Source organism: Hyla sarda, chromosome 7, assembly GCF_029499605.1.
Source record: "Hyla sarda isolate aHylSar1 chromosome 7, aHylSar1.hap1, whole genome shotgun sequence".
Lineage (NCBI taxonomy): Eukaryota > Metazoa > Chordata > Amphibia > Anura > Hylidae > Hyla > Hyla sarda.
Window position 1 is genome coordinate 231196809 of NC_079195.1, and position 21641 is coordinate 231218449.

The following is a 21641-nucleotide window of genomic DNA, read 5'->3' on the forward strand; positions in this document are numbered from 1 at the left end:
CTAATTCTTGTGAAATGTACAGTAATGTGGGGGAGCGTGCGTGGTCCGCATGGGGCTGACATAGAAAATGTAAAGCAACAATGGATGAGAAATCCCCTATATAAATGCCGCATCAACATGCACTGGCGTTCCGGGAGACGCCTGTTGACAGCGTTCAGGGATGTTGATGACAGTCTTGGGTGAATAGCTGTTGTTTCCTTAATCAGAATGCAGCATATGATGGCCGCACACCGACCTGACTCACGAAACAGCATTCGCGAAAAAAACATTAAATGAAGTATCAGATAGCAAAAGGTATTTTGTATTATTATACGCAACATGGGACATTTACTGGAGGTCAGAGGTCGCACGTAAATTATGTAAAGCTGTTTGGATTGCCGCATAGACCTCCATAGCCAATTAGAGATTCAAGGGCGACTACCATGTAATACAGTGTTTCCCAAACAGGGTGCCACAAGCTGTTGCAAAACTGCTTGGACAACCAAATGCTGGGAATTGTAGTTCGGCAACAAAACCACATGAAGGCCGTTTGGCTAGGTTGCCGCTAGTTTTTGATTGTGTGCTTTTGGCGAATGTTGAGAGTGCATTCACTTCACGATTTAGAGGTACGGCAGCCGGATCTGATGGGAGAATTTAAAAAGCGCCTTATCAGTTTTTGTTGCCGGCTGGAGCTAGTGGCTGCCTCCGTCCAGCTCATTGAAGTCATTGTAAGGCGTGGGTCCGGCGGGCATACGGCAGAAGCCAGTTTTTTTTTTCTCCTGCGATACCCCTAAATCATGATGTGAATATAGCCCTTAAAGGGCTACTCCACTGCTAGACATCTTATCACCTTTCCAATTGATAAAGGATAAGATGTCTGATCGGGGGGTCCTAATGCTAGGGTCCCCGCGATCTCCCACAGCACCCCACGTTCTGAACAAACACCGGTTTCCTGAGGCAGTGGCCGTGACGTCATGGCCATGCCCCCTCGTGACATCACACCACACCTCCTCCATTTATGTCTACGGAAGGGGGCATGTTGGCAAAACTCCCCTCCCATAGACATGAATAGAGGGGCGTGACGTCACAATCACAGCCTCCAGCTCCTAACGTTCTGAACAAAATGTTCAGAACGCTAGAGCACCAGAGTACTTTAACCCGTTTCGGACGCAGGGCGTACAGGTACACCCAGGCCATTTGGCACTTACCTGTACACCCTGAATGACTTTGAAGCTGATGAAGGAGCTGCGCACGCTTCAGAGCAGTGGGTGTCGGCACTCACTGGTAATGACAGGAAGTGGTGATCCCGCTGCTTCCCGTCATTTATCCTTTAGACTCCGTGATCTGATCAATGCCGATCATGGCGTCTAAAATGCAGTGGAGCTTATCGATGAGCAGCCCCCCTCCCACACAGTGTGATTGCGGGGGTACACTAAGCTAAGATGGCAGGGGAGATGGCAGATCAATCTAATGATTACATTTAAAAGTGTATCCCTCCCCCTAAAAAAATTATAATCACCCTCATTTTCCCATTTTACTATAAAAACCATTTACATATTTGATATCCGTGCATGATCCCTTATACAGCCCCATATACAGAAAAATAAAAAATGTCTAGGGGTCAGAAGAGGAGAATTTTAAGCATAGTGCTTTTGTTAAATAAAGTTTGACTTTTTGTTAAAGTAGTACAATCATTTTTAAAAATATATATAAATTGGGTATCATTTAAACGCATTGACCCACAAAATAAAAAGAACCTGTCATTTTTACAATAAAGTGCGCAAAAAAAAAAAAAGGAACACAGTTGTGGTTTTCTTTTCAATTTCCCCAAATAATATTTTTTTCTGGTTTCACTGTACATTTTATGGTAAAATAAAAGGTGTCATTAGAAAGTACAACTGGTCGCGAAAAAAACAAGCCTGATATGGGTCTGTAAATGAAAAATAAAAGGGTTATGAAAAAGCAAAAACACCCTCCTCCTCCCAAATAATAGTGGTGCGGTTGTTAGGTAATTTACCCATGAGGCAAATTCATCAAGTGCCGTGTGACATTTCATAAATTTGTTGCACGCACATCAAATCTGCCACGACTTTTGGGATCTAAAATGGTGCAGAGACTAGTACACAAATGATGAATTCCCCTCAATGTGACCTGATCTAAACCCACTTATGAGTCTAATCAATTCCCCTGTGTGACCTCCAGCACCAGCTGCCTTATTAGATGATCAGGTGCAGTGATAAGACTCCATACCCTCTCTCTGCAAAGCCAGAGAATTCATGGGAAATGTAGGCAGCATTAGGAAATCATTTCAGTGATAGAATAGCAATATGGCTGAAAACTCCTGCATGCCACATGAGGTAAAACAGGTAAGCTCAAGGCATACACGAGAACCTCCACATTATTCTCTAATAATAGCCTATGCTGCGCTGTATAAGAAAAAAATGACCCGGAGTGCTTCTTGACCTCACAGACTGACCTGCATTGTGTATGTAACCTCACTGCCCTCACTACATTACCATAGAATCACAGATATACAGATTGTATAACCTCACTGCACTTCATGACATCAGTGTCCAATCACAAGCTGCTTTCGGGCTGTATGACCTCCATGACATCGCCATCCGCTGCTTTACCGGGATAGGAATGTTATATAGATACGTCTGTTTCTGAGGCTCTATAATGTAGACTTAAATGTTTATTTCTTAAATCTCAATGCCTCCAAGCCTTTACCAAACATGTAACAATTAAAGCTCATTCAGCGTAAGTGACAGATCTATAACAGGTTCCTCCGGAAAACATCTGTACAGAATTGTTGGTTTGGTTCGGTGCGGTCTGAGATCAGAATATCAGGGTTTACAGAAATTGCGTCTTGCTGCGTTGGTACATTTTAATCATACATTGTAAGAAGGCGCCGGAACAAAATAAGGTTCTGTATTGCTAAGATGTACTTAGGATGTCTCCGTAAACAAGATGTGCTTTATTTTTTTTCTAGATGATAGATTCCCTTTAACTCATGTTAGATAATATCACTGTTTGATAGATATACCCCTAAGTGTCACTTTGCAGAAGGAAATTGCATTGTAATTACTTGCTTAATTCATTTACATAGCATTTCCTTGCTTTCTTGTCTCTATGCCTTTGTCTAGTGGGATTGTACTTTCTTGTATTCTACAGTAATTGGAGAAAAGTACCTGTGAAAAAAGTGAAAATAGAGAATATAATGGTTTCAGTGTTTAATAATTATTGTCTTTTACTGCGTTGCATGCTAAACTTGTTCAGTGAACCCTGCAAAATGAAGGCACTTTAAAATGTCATGGGAGAGCCGCCATCTAATGCGTGAAAGCAGCAAATGGAATAGATGCAGAATCTCCTGCTAAAAAGTAAGTAACAGTAAATATAAGTTCATGAGTCATCAAGTCAGTTATATTGAGTTTAGCTGTTTCTTGTGGCTCTTAGACAAGGCCCCATTAAAGGGGTTGTCCCATCTCTTTGACCTGGCATGTCCATGCAGTGTATGGACAGTCCATTGATTAAGCTCACCATGCAGACTGAAGATGTGTTGGCCGAATCTACCAGTTCTGGTTGGCCATGTGTATCGGGGGTGTCTGTTTCTTCTTCTGATAGCAGCTTTAGCCCTTCCTGTTCAGCTGCAACATTGCGCAACGCCATGATGATCCCTAGGCCAATTAGGAAGCTCAGACGACTTGGCAATCGTGTCTGTCCTTAGTGTCCACACCATCCTGAGCCTGTCTGTTTATACTTCACCCCGTCACCTTTGTAGTGCCTGTGATAAAGGAAACTTTCCTGATATCTGGCTCTGTTTTGATATTTCTGTGTATATATTTTTGGCCTGTTTCCTGACTGTTCCATTTGCATTCTGTACTGCACCTCTCTCTCTGTTACCGACTTAGCTTGTTAGACTCTGATTTTCCTGTCGCTGTTTAGTTTGTTAATTATTTTGTGCCCTGACCTTTTCCATGGCTTCCATACTGTGTTGTTTGTTTCTTTGACATTGCTATGCCATGCACCTTAGTAGCATAGGGTGGTTAGGACTACCCTATTAGGGAGGTGGGAACCCCAGAAGACAGGGACAGAGAGTGTGAGTCAGTTCAGGGCCACACTTATCCCTGCCCAGTGTGACCCCATGTAACGTACATGGTGGCCTGACTCTTTACTGACAGCAGATGTTGAGGAAGAGAAGGATTGGCATGTTAGGGTTTAATGGTTGATTCTGTGGATCTTGAGGAGATAAACTGCCACCATAGAAGTTCCATATCCAGCCAGATAGAAACCAAGCAAATACCAGCCTCCTCAGACCCAGTGTCCACTATTTTAACCATTTTTAACATGGTTGTATGGTGAAAAATGTAAAAAAAAATATTTTTATCTTCTGATGTAGTCCGGTCTTGAAGCCCTGTAAAGAAAAGGCTGCAAAGCCATAGATTGTGGAAGTACTTGCACCAAAGTATCATCAGATCTTTTGGCTGATTACTTGTGACCGTACAAGTGAAGCAATCGGTCGGCACAGTGCCTGCACCATACGAGCCAATGCCGTTTTGGTTAAGTGTCCATGTGACATGACTTTGGACATGACTTTGGTCACATGACTAAAATAGTGCCATCACTTCCACGATGTGTGGTTTTGGCGATCACGTCATGCCTGGACATCCATTGGCTGCCTAACTCCAAATATTTGACCCGCAAATTATTGCTTTTTGATGTCTAGTAAAGCAGCCAGCAGCCTCTGTAGAGATGGCCATAGTGAAGAATGTCACAAAGATTGTTACGCCGAGCGCTCCGGGTCCCCGCTCCTCCCCGGAGCGCTCGCTTCACTCTCCCCGCTGCAGCGCTCCGGTCACATCCTCTGACCCGGGGCGCTGCGATTCCGCTGCCAGCCGGGATGCGATTCGCGATGCGGGTAGCGCCCGCTCGCGATGCGCACCCCGGCTCCCGTACCTGACTCGCTCCCCGTCTGTCCTGTCCCGGCGCGCGCGGCCCCGCTCCCTAGGGCGCGCGCGCGCCGGGTCTCTGCGATTTAAAGGGCCACTGCGCCGCTGATTGGCGCAGTGGTTCCAATTAGTGTGTTCACCTGTGCACTTCCCTATATCACCTCACTTCCCCTGCACTCCCTTGCCGGATCTTGTTGCCATTGTGCCAGTGAAAGCGTTCCTTGTGTGTTCCTAGCCTGTGTTCCAGACCTTCTGCCGTTGCCCCTGACTACGATCCTTGCTGCCTGCCCCGACCTTCTGCTACGTCCGACCTTGCTTCTGCCTATTCTCTTGTACCGCGCCTATCTTCAGCAGCCAGAGAGGTGAGCCGTTGCTAGTGGATACGACCTGGTCACTACCGCCGCAGCAAGACCATCCCGCTTTGCGGCGGGCTCTGGTGAAAACCAGTAGTGGCTTAGAACCGGTCCACTAGCACGGTCCACGCCAATCCCTCTCTGGCACAGAGGATCCACTACCTGCCAGCCGGCATCGTGACAAAGATTAGATATTACTATTAGTCACTGACTAATATCAATGCCATGCATAGCTACAAGGTCACCGGACAGAATTGTGGAGGCAAAATAAATTATGGCAATAGGTAAGTGCCTGAAACATAGTGACTGAAAATAACTATTTATATAATATTGGATGCAAGAATTTAATCTATAGTGACATATGCATTTCCAATTACCTCAGGCTTCATTTTTGAAGCTAGATGGATGTAGGAGGCATTGATGTTATTATCCCTTATCTAGTTAAATCGCGTTTATTGACTATACTCATTTTACTGTATATAAGAGCTTAGGAAAATCATTCTGTACACAAGTATAGATTCCATGTTTCACATATGATTAAAGAAATGGATTGTGATGAATTTTTAATGAGAATCTAGTTAAATCTGGGGTTTACCCTTTTGGTGGTATATTGCTTTATAGGAGAAGGATATGAAGGAAGGGATAATTTTTCTTTAACCTTTTATGGCATCATGACTGACCTGTACATCAAGGATTACCTTAAATAAAGCCACCATGACATACAGGTACATCCTGGATATAAAAGATATGCCTTAGATGCCAGGGTCTATACTAGATTGGGAAACCTCCGATCCTGTCTATAAGCCCCTTAGATGCCAGGGTCTATACTAGATTGGGAAACCTCCGATCCTGTCTATAAGCCCCTTAGATGCCAAGGTCAATACTAGATTGTGAAACCTCCGATCCTGTCTGTAACCCCCTGAGATGCCAGGGTCTATTCTACATTGGTGTGATGCAATGCATTGTATCAGTAACCCAATTATTAAACCCCTCTACTACGACTAAAATTTTAACTTAGCAAAATATTACACATATTGAAAAAAAAGGGCACGCTTTCCATTAAAAAAATTGTAATTTAAAAAAAAAAATGTTATCAAAAACATATATGGTATCACTGCAATGGAAATGGCTCAAGCTATAAAATTAGCAAGTTATTAAAACCACATATGTGTAATGTAAAAAAACTTCCAGAATAGCTTTTTTATCTAGCTCACCCAAAAATAATACAAGTTAATCAATAAGTCCCATTTACCCCAAAACGGTACCAATAATAACTACAAAACTGGTCCTGCATAAAGAAAGTAGTAGTACGTCTAGCTCAACAGAAAAATATAAAAAAGTTATTGGACTTGGAATGCTGTACATTAATGGAATTAAGTAAATTAATTTAAAATGTAAACATGTAATGTTATTTATGCCATACAGTGAACAGCACAAAAGTTTAAATGCAAGCAGCACTGGTGCAAGCTTTTTTTTTGTTTGTTTGTTATAAAGCGTACCTGTCAGATCCCACAAAAAAATAAAAAATAAATTCATATGTTACTCAATACCTAATCCCGACCACCTTCATGTAATTTTTATGCCTCTATCACTTATATTTATAAAAAAAAATAACTTCTTTGATTAGCTCACAGTGTTAGAAATCCTCTCAGGGGAAGGGGGCGTGTCCCTCCTTGAGGTGGTGGGAGGGGATTGGTGTGTGGTGGGAGGGGGCATGTCCCTCCTTCTGGTGGTTGGAGGTAATTGGTTTGTCTGCTCATGCAGTCTTGTCCATGAGTTATCTCTTGTCTTTGACCCATGGACAAGCCTAATGCTGCTGCAGGACTGGTTAGGTTAGTTTATGTCCCAGTAGGTATGGGGACCCCTAGTGGCAGGATTTTCAGGGGCCATTTAAAAAACAACTATATTACAATAGGTCTTTTATTTTCATCAGTACCAACATATAAAAGTTTTTGGATCTGACCGTGCCCATTCAATCATTCCTTCAAAAAAGACTTAATATAAGTAATAGGGATCAACCGATATCGATTTTTTTAGGGCCGATACCGATACTCTGTGGAGGTTAGGGCCGATAGCCGATAACTTATACCGATATTCTGGTATAAGTTATCGGCTATTTATACCCCCTCGGCGACACCGCTGCAGATCATTGATTTAAAGCGGGTGCTTTAAATCAATGAACTGCAGCGGCTTTTGCGGTGCCAGAGACCGCCACCCACTTCTCTCCCCCTGCCTGTCCTGGGGTCCTCCTGAGTCCTATCACCGCCACCGCCGATACCGATAACGTCCAAAATCGTGAATATCAGCCGATAATATCGGCCAAACCAATAACCGGTCGATCCCTAATAAGTAAATTAAAAAAGCAATCCTCCTACAAAAAACAACTGCTTGAACTAAAAAATAAAACCACCCGGCATGCAATTATAGTAAAAAAAAAAAAAATCCACAGAGCCATATGAAGACTTGTTATTTTTAAGATTTCCATATATGGTAACTTTGGGGATGAGTTCATGCAGTTCAGCTGGGAGAAGTAGTACTACAAATATTATGTCACATGATAGGGCGGTGTAGCTAACTTGATGTTCCCTGTGAGAATTCTGGGGGGAGATTTATCAAAATCCGTGCAGAGGAAAAGTTGACCGAAAAGATTGCTTCATTCATTTTTCAGAGGCCTATTTAAAAATGAAAGTCGAGATCTGATTGGTTGCTATGGCCAACTGGTCAACTATTCCTCTCCACAGGTTTTGGTAAATCTCCCCCCTGGACTCTGGGATTCTGTGAAACAACTTTTACACTTTACGTAAACTTCTTATGCGGATCCAATACAATACAGTTGCTTGAGCACTACGTGAAATGTTACAGCTTTTTAGCCAGATACAAGAATATTTGGTCACTGTCACTTTAAATACTTTAGTGCATTATGTAGACTCCTCTGACTTCTCTGCAGACAACTCTGGTCCTTCCACATATGCAGGAAAATTTTAGGTTATAGGCCACCATAAGGTGATTTTAGTACTTACCTGCCAGACAGTACTGGACATGCTAGGAAGCATCTGCTCTTGTTTTGGGGCTAAATGGTTGTATTGTGGGTCCACCATAAGACTGCAGATTTATTTTGGTGAAATGGCTGTTTCGCTCCACCCATTAAAACATCTGACTAGTAATATAATGTCTACCCCCCCCCCACCCCCCTGGATAGCGGTCACTCCACCCATTGAAGCAGACACGCTCCTTTTCAACACCTGACTAGTGATGTAATGTCTTGGGTCACACTCAAACACTGGTACAAACACTATATCATGAAATACACTAACTTTATAGCCCCTGTAGCATAGTCAAATAAAAAAATTGTGGAATACCCATTTTAGACTTGGCGCACCTTATTATCAAAGGGTGGATAATAATAGGAACAATAGCTTGATTGTAGAACAGGATTCTACCTAGAATAACACGTGGTCTAGATGTAGGGATGCCTAGCAGGAGCTTTGAAAAACTAGGCCTAGAACTAGGTTTGGGACACCCCTTGACCTGGTAGAGAAAGATGGACTTCTTCCAAAATCAATGGTTTAGGGAGGATAAAATGACCAAGGCCTCATACATCCATGCTGAATTTAACCCTTAAACCTCTTGTAATGTGTTAGTGTATGCAATTAAAGGAGATCTTGGGGATATAAAAGCTTATCCACCATCCTTAGGATAGGGGATAAGTGTCAGAACACGGAGGCTCCAACCCCCCCCGCCCGATCTCCTGTACGGGGGGCCCTGGCTCTCCTCCTGAATGGGGTGTGTCATCCACCAGATGAAGTGATAGCTGACACGCTTCCTCAATGCATTGCTATGGGAGAGGTGGAGCGCTGCACTTGGGAAACTCCACCTCTCTTATAGAGCTGCACGGAGGGACATGTCGGCCATCGCTTCATCGCTCCATTTAGAAGGAGTGTTGGGCCCCATACAGTAGATCAGCGGTCCTGGGGGTCAAACCAAAGCATCCCCCCCACACCCCACCCCCTGCAGGATCTGACGCTTTTTTAGGTTTTTCTATCCCGGAGTACTCCTTTAATGTGGGGGAAATGCACAAAAACACTTTGCAAATAAACCAGCGGCACTCCTTACACATTTATGCGATTTGCAAAATCTTTTCTGTCAACCACACAATAACCTTTTATAGATTGTAGTTGGAACTTTAGTACTGGGTAACTACATATATAAATCAGTTCCAGGCCTAGAGAGATTTTAGTCAAGTCTAAGTGCCAGCTCCAAAAGAGTCAGCAACAACACAGTATAGAGCCGGGTCCAAAGACCCCATGGAGAAGCTCTTGATGCCCAATTGATGAGGTGAGGAGGAGGATATGTGACCTCGTAGACGTGACCGGGCTGCGGCCCCATTCTATAATGTGACAATGATGACCGTCTCTTAGTGAATTCATATAATGCCATGTGAGACACATTTCGCCTTTTAGTTTGAAAATCATGAATTTACTGAAGGCAAACTCAACATTCTTAGTAGGTCACAAAGAGCATATTCTCTGCTTCCATAACATAGCGTAGGACATTGCTGCCCTAAAGATTTACAGGATCTATAAAAAACAAAAAAAAACTATTGGATGACTCGCAGAATTGTTGACATGTATAAGGCAATTTTATGGCTTTGTACAACCTCTGAGTTAAATGAAACCGTAAAAAGATATCCATACCCTGATGTACCCTGTATGCCTTTATATGGAAGCACATCAACTTTTATTTTTTGGGGGTTCCATTTCGATCCACTTAAATGTTGTGTTACAATGGTCTTTCCGCATACCTCTGAAATATGGCGCCATATTGCGACAAAAATAAATGCCTATGAAGGTGTATAACTACTATCTATCCTGTTCCCATAGAGATAGCAGCAGTATACAGATAGAGCTGAAGGGGAGGTGTATAACTACTATATATCCTGATCCCATAGAGATAGCAGCAGTATACAGAAAGAGCTGGAAGGGGAGGTGTATAACTACTATATATCCTGTTCCCATAGATATAGCAGCAACAGTATACAGATAGAGCGGGGATAAGTAATTACATCAACTTGTAGTTCACAGAAGTCAGCTGACCACTGGGATTTTTTATAGGTCAGACTGGTGATCACATGACCAAGTTACTGTAATGAAACAAATGCATGCAGCTGTTCTAGATTAAAATAGATGGTGCTATAGGACTAGAGTTGGTGAGTGTGCATGATATGGGCAAAATAACAAACCTCAAAATGGAGTGCTTTAAAGGGTACCTTTCATCAAAAAAACTTTTGATATATTATAGATTAATGTATGCAGAATAACTTTCCAGTAGCATGTTATTAAAAAATATGCTTTCTATTTCATTTTCCACTTTGAAAAAATGACCACTAGGGGTCTCCCTACCAGTCCTTTTTTTCGATAGATTTCAGACTCATGCTGGAGTCTTAAATCTCAGACAGCTGCTGGGACACAGAAAAGCACAGCACTGCTCCCTGGCAGTGAGCAGTGCTGAGTTTGTCTGTGTTCCGGCTGCAGTTTGAGAGTTAGGACTCCTGCATGAGTCTGAAATCTATAAAAAAGGACTGGTAGGGAGACCCCTAGTGGTCATTTTTCAAAGTGGAAAATTAAATAGAAAGAAGCATATTTTTTAATAACATGCTATTGGAAAGTTATTCTGCATACATTAATCTATAATATATCAAAAGTTTTTTTTGATGAAAGGTACCCTTTAAGTATAGGTGTACAAAAATGTGTGTGTGTGTATATATATATATATATATATATATATATATATATATAAACATAATTGTGTAGATGTTTTGTATTGGTTTGTTTTACATGTACAAGCAGGAAGCAGATGATACGACTAAATTAAATGTTTAGGACTGAAGTCCTCAAGTCCAATTTGGATCTTAATTTAGTTTTATGCAAGTTTTCCATTGTAAATATTACTTCAATCACTGCCAATTTTGCCAAGTATTAATGTAAAAAGCCAAAGCAGACTTATCTGGAGAAAGAGGCGACAGGCTTGTTAATGGGACATCTCCATCAATCAGCACAAATCTTTGTCTATGTATTTTTGGTTACTATGTCTGCATTTGGGCTTTGTGTCATAGCGCTCGGCTGCCTGTAGACATTTATTACCTGCAGATTTTTATATTCTGCAAATAAAGAAGTACTTTGGAAATGTTATGGTTACATAATGCTAGTGCTGGACGGTATACCGGTTCATACCGAATACCGAATTTTTTTTTCCTGCACAATATGAATTTTTCCCATACCGCAAGACCGGTTGGGCCTCTCCCCCCCTCGAATGAATGAATTATCAGCTGCTGCGCGCTGTGCCCCACATCGGGGAACTATTCATATGTCACCCGCGGGCGCTGCTTCTCTCCCCCTGCCCCCAAATAATTATCAGCCCAGCGCTGCACTGTCCCCCACATCGGGGAACTAATCATATGTCACCCGCGGGCGTTTTTTTGCTTCTCTCTCCCCCCCCCCCCCCCCAATTAATTATCAGCCCAGCGCTGTGCTGTCCCCCACATCGGGGAACTAATAATTATCAGCCGCTGTGCTGTACTGTACTATCCTGTGCCCGGGCTTCAAAAATAAACACAAATTAACTCACCTTCCTTCTTTCCCCCCGTTGCTCCGGTACCGGCCTCTCTGTCCCTCCGCTGCTCTTGCTGCTTCCCGGGAATGGGAGCGTCACGGAGCCGTCAGCCTATCACCGGCCACAGCAATGTCCCACCTCGGCCGGTGATAGGCTGAGCGCACTGTCATGTAAGAAGCCAGCCGGCTGACGGCTCTGTGATGTTCCCATTCCCAGGAAGCAGCATGAGGCTCGCATTGCTGGACCATGAGGCCGATACCAGATACCAGAGCAACGGGGGAACGTAGGAAGGTGAGTTAAAGTTTATTTTGTTTATTCTTGCAGCCCGGGCACAGGATAGTACAGTACAGCACAGCGGCTGATAATTATTTTGGGGGGGGGAAGCAGCGCTCGCGGGTCACATATGATTAGTTTCCCGATGTGGGGGACAGCGCAGCGCAGCGCTGGGCTGATATACTGGAGTCTCATCCCGGCACCTAGTCATTTAATTAGACTACTGGTACTGAAGCTATATAACTCACTTATAAAATAGCTCTATAAGTGGGTTGGTGTTAGTTCATAATATGTGCAGTTTTATTGTGTTTTCTCATTCAAAGTGTGTTTTTTAGAGAAGTATTGCCATGAGGGGAAAGTCATTTACCTATAATCACAATTGAGATGTTTTATGAAGTCTTCAGGCTGTATTAACACATTGCATTTTACTACATTTGTAGCATTTTTATGTTTTGGATGTGTTCTTGCTTCATTTTTTTTTAAATCTCAGTAATAGTGATATATTGTTACCACAATACGGGCAGTCACAGAAAAATAATGCCATATTTCAATGATTTCAGGAAAAACATAGTGGAAACACTTGGCCCTGATTTACTAAGAGTGGAGTCTAGGTTTTGTTGTGTTTTTGTCTGTTCCAACCTTATTTTTTCCATGTTATTTACTAATTTACTTCGCTTTCGGAAACTTTATACATGCTTTATAGTGTAGGGTTTTCTTTCCTGAAAATTCACGTGATTTTCAGAGTTTTTTTTTCTGTTGCACATTCTGTCGCATGATCCAACAAAAAAGAGTGACACGACAAAAAGAGTAGGAATCCTGTTAGTAAATGAGGGTCATTGTGTGAATACAGCCCCAAGGAAGGTGTATTATTGCTATACATCCTTTTTCCATAAAGATAGTACCAGTATACAGATATAGCTGGAGGGGAGGTGTATAACTACTATATATCCTGATCCCATAGAGATAGCAGCAGTATACAGATAGAGCTAGAGGGGAGGTATATAACTATTATATACTGATCCCATAGAAATAGAAGCAGTATACAAAAAGAGCTGGAGGGGAAGTGTATAATTACTATAAATATGCTGATCCCATAGATATAGCAGCAGCAGTATAAAGACAAAGCTGGAGGGGAGGTGTATAACTACTATATATCCTGATCCCATAGAGATAGCAGCAGTATATGGATAGAGCTGGAGGGGAGATGTACAACTACTATATATATCCTGATCAGGGGCGGACTGAAAACACTCAGGGCCCTGGTCCAAAAAAAGCAAGGCCCCCCTGCGATGCTCTGCCACCGGTTACCCTAGATAGGTAGCAAGATATGTAGGTAGGTAGTTAGATAGCCAGGTATGTAGGTAAGTAGTTAGGCATCCCGGTATAAAGTTATGTAGCCAGGTAGTTGGTCAAGTAAGTAGCCAGCACCCCCCTGCACCCAGTGGCGGATCCAGAGTCTAGTTAGCGGACAGAAAATAAGGTGTTACTTACTCAAGTTACAGGTAGGTAATGCCCCCTAGTAGATCATGCCCCCAGGTAGTTATGCCCCAGATAGCTGCCCCTGTATGAAAACCCCTATGCAGGCAGTAGGTAGCCGTCCTATTCGTTTGGTAATTTGTCCCCATATTAGCTAGGCATTAACATAGTGGTTAGTCCCTCACATTAGGTGTAGGCAGCAGAGTTCCCCCACAGTAGGTGTAGGCAGCAGAATTCCCCCACAGTAGGTGTAGGCAGCAGAGTTCCCCCACAAAAGGTGTAGGCAGCAGTATATATGAGGCCTCGTTTCACCAATATAGCATTATAGTGTGAGTCCACTGTAACCATAGTGTCTTAACCCCTTAAGGACTCAACCCATTTGGGCCTTAAGGACTCAGCCAATTTTATTTTTATGTTTTTGTTTTTTCCTCCTCTCCTTCTAAAAATCATAACTCTTTTATATTTTCATCCACAGACTAGTATGAGGGCTTGTTTTTTGCGCAATTAGTTGTCCTTTGTAATAACATCACTCACTTTACCATAAAATGTATGGCACAAATATACTATTTGTGTGGGAAAATTGATAAGAAAACCGCAATTTAGCAAATTTTGGAAGGTTTCGTTTTCACGCTGTACACTTTACAGTAAAATAGACCAGTTTTTTTTATTATTCTGTCAATACGATTAAAATGATCCCCATGATTACATACTTTTCTATTATTATACCGCTTGAAAAAAAATCGCAAACGTTTTAACCAAATTAGTGCGTTTAAATCCCTCTATTTTGCTGACCTATAACTTTTTCATTTTTCTGTTTAAGCGGCGGTATGAGGGCTCATTTTTTGCACCGTGATCTGTAATTTTTTTGATACCACATTTGCGTATATAAAGCTTTTAATACATTTTTTTATCAATTTTATTTGGAATAAAATTTTATAAAAAAGCAGCAATTAATATTACATTTTAATAGTTCGGATATTTACTGACGCGGCAATATATACATTTTTTTTTTACACTTTTAGGAGGTAAAATGGCGAAAAATTGACAATTTACATTTTTATTGTGGGAGGGGATTTTTCTAATTTTACTTTTTTTACTTTTATTTTCACACTTCTATAGTCCCCATAGGGGACTATTTATAGCAATCATTCGATTGCTAATACTGTTCAGTGTTATGCATAGGGCATAGCACTGATCATTGTTATCGGTCATCTTCTGCTCTGGTCTGCTCAATGTCAGAACAGAGCAGAAGACCCGTGGGAGGCAGGTGAGGGGACCTCTTTCTGCCGCTCTGGATGACCAGATCGCCACGGCAGCGCTGCAGGCGATCCGATCATCCATTTTAGTGACCGCACTGCCACAGATGCCGTGATCTGTATTGATCACAGCATCTGAGGGATTAATGGCGGGTCCCTGGCTGCTATCAGCAGCCTGGACCAGCCGCTTATGACCCGAGCATCGCTCCGATGCTCGCAGTTATGTATAGGACGTAAATGTACGCCCAGGTGCGTTAAGTACCAGCTCACCAGGACGTACGTTTACATCCTGCGTCGTTAAGGGGCTAAAAGGGCACTCCGCTCCCCGATCGTTTAGAGCGTCGTCGACTGCAGCACCAGAGGCTCTTGATGTCATGGTCTCGCCCCGCTCATCACGCCCCCGTCCATAGACGTGCATTGAGGGAACGTTGCCGTGACCGTGACATCATGAGACAACGCCCCACAACACCAGCCATCCGGCACGGAGCGAAGTTAGTTCCGTGCACCGGATGTCTGGGGTGCGGGGGACCCCTTCGGCAGGACCCCCGCGATCAGACATCTTATCCCCTATGCTTTGGATAGGGGATAAGATGTTTAGGGGCGGAGTAACCCTTTATTTGTACAAACATTTATTGTAGTTTGTGAGATGGCTTAAAGTAGTTCTGAACGATCCCCATGATGTCTTCTATTCTAAGGAGTTCTGCTGTGAAGGAACGTTCACCGCACTTGTTACGCGTCTCCCAGGGGTTTGTGGTTGTCACTCAGCGGGAAGAGTTCTAGAAATTGCACTTCTCTGTGTGTTGTCTCGACAGATGGGACTTCACCACCAGCAGAATGAGCTCAGAACTTCACTGCACTTATTTAAGTTATTCATAGTTACAGATCATGCTGACTCTTATATCACTTAGCTGCTAGTAATTCCTAATTCTAAATGTTTACTACAAGTTTCCTAAAACTTGGTTAGAGCCTCTTCACCTTATTGATCATCATAGGAAGGATATGCAGTGTGCAGTGATAAAAGGTCATAGAAATCAATGGCCTGGGCCTATGACCTTTTATCCCTGTGTACTGTATATTCTATGATGTGTTACACTGTAGCGTGGATTTATACTTTTCTTTATTTTGGTGGCTGCTTTCTGGTTTACTCAATGTCACCCCAAGCCAAATAGTGCACCTTATATAACCTGCCAAAAGAATCAGGAGAAGTGGTGACAACTAATTGGAACACATTTCTGGCTTATTTCTAAAGGTCACTTAACCATTGTCCATACTAATTTCTTATTCCTTTTTATATCTTTATTAACCCAGTGTTAACTGCTATAATATTGTATCCTATTAAGAGTATAGCAACTAAAATGGTTTTCATATGTAATATTCTCAGTGCAGGAATAAACCTACTCCAGTAATGCTCATTTGTACAATAATATTACTATAATACAATGTGAATTCAAATAGAGAAAAAAAACAGACATGGTCGCACATCTACAACATGCACCTTGATCTAAGGCTTTTCAGCAACATTTATTAAACGAACTGGTCATTAGTGTACTTTATGATTATGAAGTGCAGGCCGCTAACCACATCATGGCCACCTGTAAGTAGCGGGTCCCTAACATCCCTAGCATAAGCAGCACTGAGCAGCGACCACCATCGCCACAACACCAGTGCCCACAGGGGGAACAGCCCACTGGCAGAGCACCCCCAATGCCGCCCAAACCAGAGCCTGAGCCGCACCTCCCTACAAACACGGCGCCGCGGCAGCAATGGACACCACACAGCGCAGCACCAGTGTGAACAGGTGTAAAAATCTCACTCACCATGTCCTCCAAGTCAAAGACTGGGAGACTGCCAGAAAGGAAGGGGCCCTAATGCAGCTTCCTGCCAATTTATGTAGGCCTTGGCTGCGGCATTGGGGCTACTCTGCCAGTGGGTCGTTCCCCCTGAGGGCACAAGTGTTCATGATCATAAAGTACAGTAACGACCTGTTAGTTTAATACATTTTACTGAGTAAAATTTGATCAAGGTGTATGTTGTGGATGTGCGGCCATGACTGTTTTTTTTTCTCCACTTGAATTTATATTATTATAAAACTGCTCCTATATACATGAGTATAACTACTATAATACTGCTCCTATATACATGTATATAACTGCTATAATACTGCCCCTATATACAAGAATATAACTATTATAATGCTGCTCCTATATACAAGAATATAACTACTATAATACTGCTTCTATATACAAGAATATAACTACTATAATACTGCCCCCTATATACAAGACTATAACTACTATAATACTGCTCCTATATACAAGAATATAACTACTATAATACTGCTCCTATATACAAGAATATAACTAATATAATACTGCCCCCTATATACAAGAATATAACTACTATAATACTGCTCCTATATACAAGAATATAACTACTATAATACTGCCTCCTATATACAAGAATATAACTACTATAATACTGCTCCTATATACAAGAATATAACTACTATAATACTGCTCCTATATACAAGAATATAACTAATATAATACTGCCCCCTATATACAAGAATATAACTACTATAATACTGCCCCCTATATACAAGAATATAACTACTATAATACTGCTCCTATATACAAGAATATAACTACTATAATACTGCCTCCTATATACAAGAATATAACTACTATAATACTGCTCCTATATACAAGAATATAACTAATATAATACTGCCCCCTATATACAAGAATATAACTACTATAAAACTGCCCCCTATATACAAGAATATAACTACTATAATACTGCTCCTATATACAAGAATATAACTACTATAATACTGCTCCTATATACAAGAATATAACTACTATAATACTGCCTCCTATATACAAGAATATAACTACTATACTACTGCTCCTATATACAAGAATATAACTACTATAATACTGCTCCTATATACAAGAATATAACTACTATAATACTGCTCCTATATACAAGAATATAACTACTATAATACTGCTCCTATATACAAGAATATGACTACTATAATACTGCTCCTATATACAAGAATATAACTACTATAATACTGCTCCTATATACAAGAATATAACTAATATAATACTGCTCCTATATACAAGAATATAACTACTATAATACTGCTCCTATATACAAGAATATAACTACTATAATACTGCTCCTATATACAAGAATATAACTACTATAATACTGCTCCTATATACAAGAATATAACTACTATAATACTGCTCCTATATACAGGAATATAACTACTATAATACTGCCCCTATATACAAGAATATATCTACTATAATACTGCTCCTATATACAAGAATATAACTACTATAATACTGCTCCTATATACAAGAATATGACTACTATAATACTGCTCCTATATACAAGAATATGACTACTATAATACTGCTCCTATATACAAGAATATGACTACTATAATACTGCCTCCTATATACAAGAATATAACTACTATAATACTGCTCCTATATACAAGAATATAACTACTATAATACTGCTCCTATATACAAGAATATGACTACTATAATACTGCTCCTATATACAAGAATATGACTACTATAATACTGCTCCTATATACAAGAATATGACTACTATAATACTGCCTCCTATATACAAGAATATAACTACTATAATACTGCTCCTATATACAAGAATATGACTACTATAATACTGCTCCTATATACAAGAATATAACTACTATAATACTGCTCCTATATACAAGAATATGACTACTATAATACTGCCCCTTAGAACCCCTTATATTTTAGGTGGTAATTAGTATTACACAGTTTTAGATTGATGGCATTATTACATTAGCTGAGTAAAGAAATAGAATACATTATACTCTCCCCTGTAGTATGCTCAATATGTGTCTTTTTTTTCTCTCTTTAGTCTTTTTGTATCACAGATAGTGGCGGTAAGTGATGTAGATTGAGCATAATAGACTTTCCCCTGTTGTTTGAGCTCCTCATGCACAATTATCATTCTTAATCGTCCAATAAAGGTTATTACATCTCAGAAATCCGGGCTCGGGCAGCGTTCCTGTGGATCCACATAGTCCTATCCCGGTAATCTTTACCCGCACACCGACTGTATGTGGGTAGTGGGTCGTTTCATGTGTAACTATAAAGAAGTAATAATTCTGCAGCATCTCAATCCATCATATAGACGAGGAAATTGCTTGCTAGACTTCCTGTTGTGCAGTCAGCACGCCGCGCAGTCTATGGAGAGCAGAGCTGAGTAGATTGTTCGGTAATTTGGATGCAATGTGCAATATAGAACATTTATTATAAACTAGCACTGGGCTTCCCTACCTATTCCCATTTTGCATCAAGTTACTCAGGATGGGCTAATCCTCGTGTTATAAACCTCCCTGCACCTGGAGGAGACGGATCTCTGGCTCCGAGAGTAGAGGCAGAGAGAAATATTTTGTAGCTTAGAATAATTGAATAAGCAGATATTTAGATACAACTCATCCTCCTCCCGCTGCTTATAATGTCATGTTTCTGGAGATTCTTATGTTAAATAGATAACTAACTTCCTGAATGCATCCTTAGCTTCGCTGCCTCCAAGTCTTTATCGTTTAATAGGGGTTTTCTCACAAAAATAACTCTTTAGAGCAGTGGTCCCCAAACTGTGGCCCTCCAGATGTTGCAAAACTACAATTCCCAGCATGCCTGGACAGCCAACGGCTGTCCAGGCATGCTGGGAATTGTAGTTTTGCAACATCTGGAGGGCCACAGTTTGGGGACCACTGCTTTAGAGAATAAAAACTAGCCTGAAAATCGGGTGATCCTTTTGCATCCAATTTTCTTTTATTTTTTATTTATTTTTTTAAATAAATATTTATTGAACTTTTTTAAATTTAGCCCTTAAAGGGATACTCCGGTGAAAAAGGTTTTTTTTTAATCAAATGGTGCCAAATATTTTTTTATATATATCAACTTGCTCCAGAAAGTTAAACAGATTTGTAAATTACTTCTAATAAAAAATCTTAATCCTTCCTGTACTTAATAGCTGCTGAATACTACAGTGGAAATTCTTTTCCGTTTGAAACACAGAGCTCTCTGCTGACAACGAGCACAGTGCTCTCTGCTGACATCTCTGTCCATTTTAGGAACTGCTAGGAGAAAAAGGAAATCCCCATAGCAAACATCTGCTGTTCTGGACAGTTCCTAAAATGGACAGAGATGTCAGCAGAGAGCACTGTGCTCATGATGTCATCAGACAGCTCTGTGTGTGTTTAAAAAAAGAAAAAAAAGAATTTCCGCTGTAATATTCAGCAGCTTTTAAATACCGGAAGGATTAAGATTTTTTTAATATAAGTAATTTACAAATCTGTTTAACTTTCTGGCACCAGTTGATTTAAAAACTAAAAAGTTTTTCACCAGAGTACCCCTTTAAAGGAGTATTCCAGCGCAAAATAACTTATCCCCTATCCAAAGGATAGGGGATAAGTTATAGATCGCGGGGGGGCCGAGCACTGGGGCACCCCCGGGATCTCCTGGACGGGGCCGCGGCAATCTGCAGGAAGTGAAGTTTCGTCCCCATCAGAAAGCCACGGCAGACACACCCCATCCATGTATCTCTATGGGGTACATGGAGGGGGCGTGTCGTCCGCCGCATCATGCGGGGATGGAATGCCCCCTTTCCAGCATACTGCTGCGGTCCCCAGCGCTCGGACCCCCCCGCGATCTATAACTTATCACCTATCCTTCGGATAGGGGATAAGTTATTTTGCACTATAGATGTCCTTTAAAGGAGTATTCCAGCGCAAAATAACTTATCCCCTATTCAAAGGATAGGGGATTAGTTATAGATCGCGGGGTGGGTCCGAGCGCTGGGCCCGAGCGCTGGGCCCCCCGGGATCTCTTGGACGGGGCCGCGGCAATCTGCAGGAAGTGAAGTTTCGTCCCCAGCAGAAAGCCGCGGCAGACACGCCCCATCCATGTATCTCTATGGGGTACATGGAGGGTGCGTATCAGCCGCCGCGTCATACGGGGACGGAACGCCCCCTTTCCAGCATACTGCTGTGGCCCCGTCCAGGAGATCCCGGGGGCCCCAGCGCTCGGACTCCCGGCGATCAAAAACGTATCCCCTATCCTTTGGATAGGGGATAAGTTATTTTGCACTACAGATGTCCTTTAAGGACAAAGCCCACAGTGCTCTCTGCTGACACCTCTGTCCATTTTAGGAACTGTCCAGAGTAGGAGCAAATCCCCATAGCAAACCTCTCCTGCTCTGGACAGTTCCTGACATGGACAGAGGTGTCAGTGGAGAGAACTGTGGTCAGACAGAAAGGAAATTCAAAAAGAAAAGAACTTCCTGTGGAGCATACAGCAGCTGTAAGGATTGAGATTTTTAAATAGAAGTAATTTACAAATGTGTTTAACTTTCTGGCACCAGTTGATTTAAAAAAAAATATATATGTCCAGCGGAGTACCCCTTTATTCATGTCCCCCTCTATTCATATCTATGGGAGGGGGCGTGTTGGCCTTTAGGCTTGCATTGAGGGGGGGGGGGGGGGGGGGGGGGCGGAGCGTGATCTCCGGCCCCGTGATCGACAGTAATTAGTTCCGGCGCTAACACGCTCCGGGGACTGATTTTAACGGGGTGCGGCGTGCAAGATCACAGGGGTCCCCAGCAGCGGGACCCCTTTGTTCAGGCATCTTATCCCCTATCCTTTGGATAGGGGATAAGATGTC

General features: G+C 41.8%; 1 long non-coding RNA gene across 1 annotated transcript in view; it reads left to right on the top strand.

Moving 5' to 3' along the window:
- The window catches only part of LOC130283479 (uncharacterized), an 83013-nt gene that overhangs the window by 17898 nt on the left and 43474 nt on the right, over positions 1 to 21641 (top strand). The gene's annotated exons all lie outside the window — the stretch shown is intronic.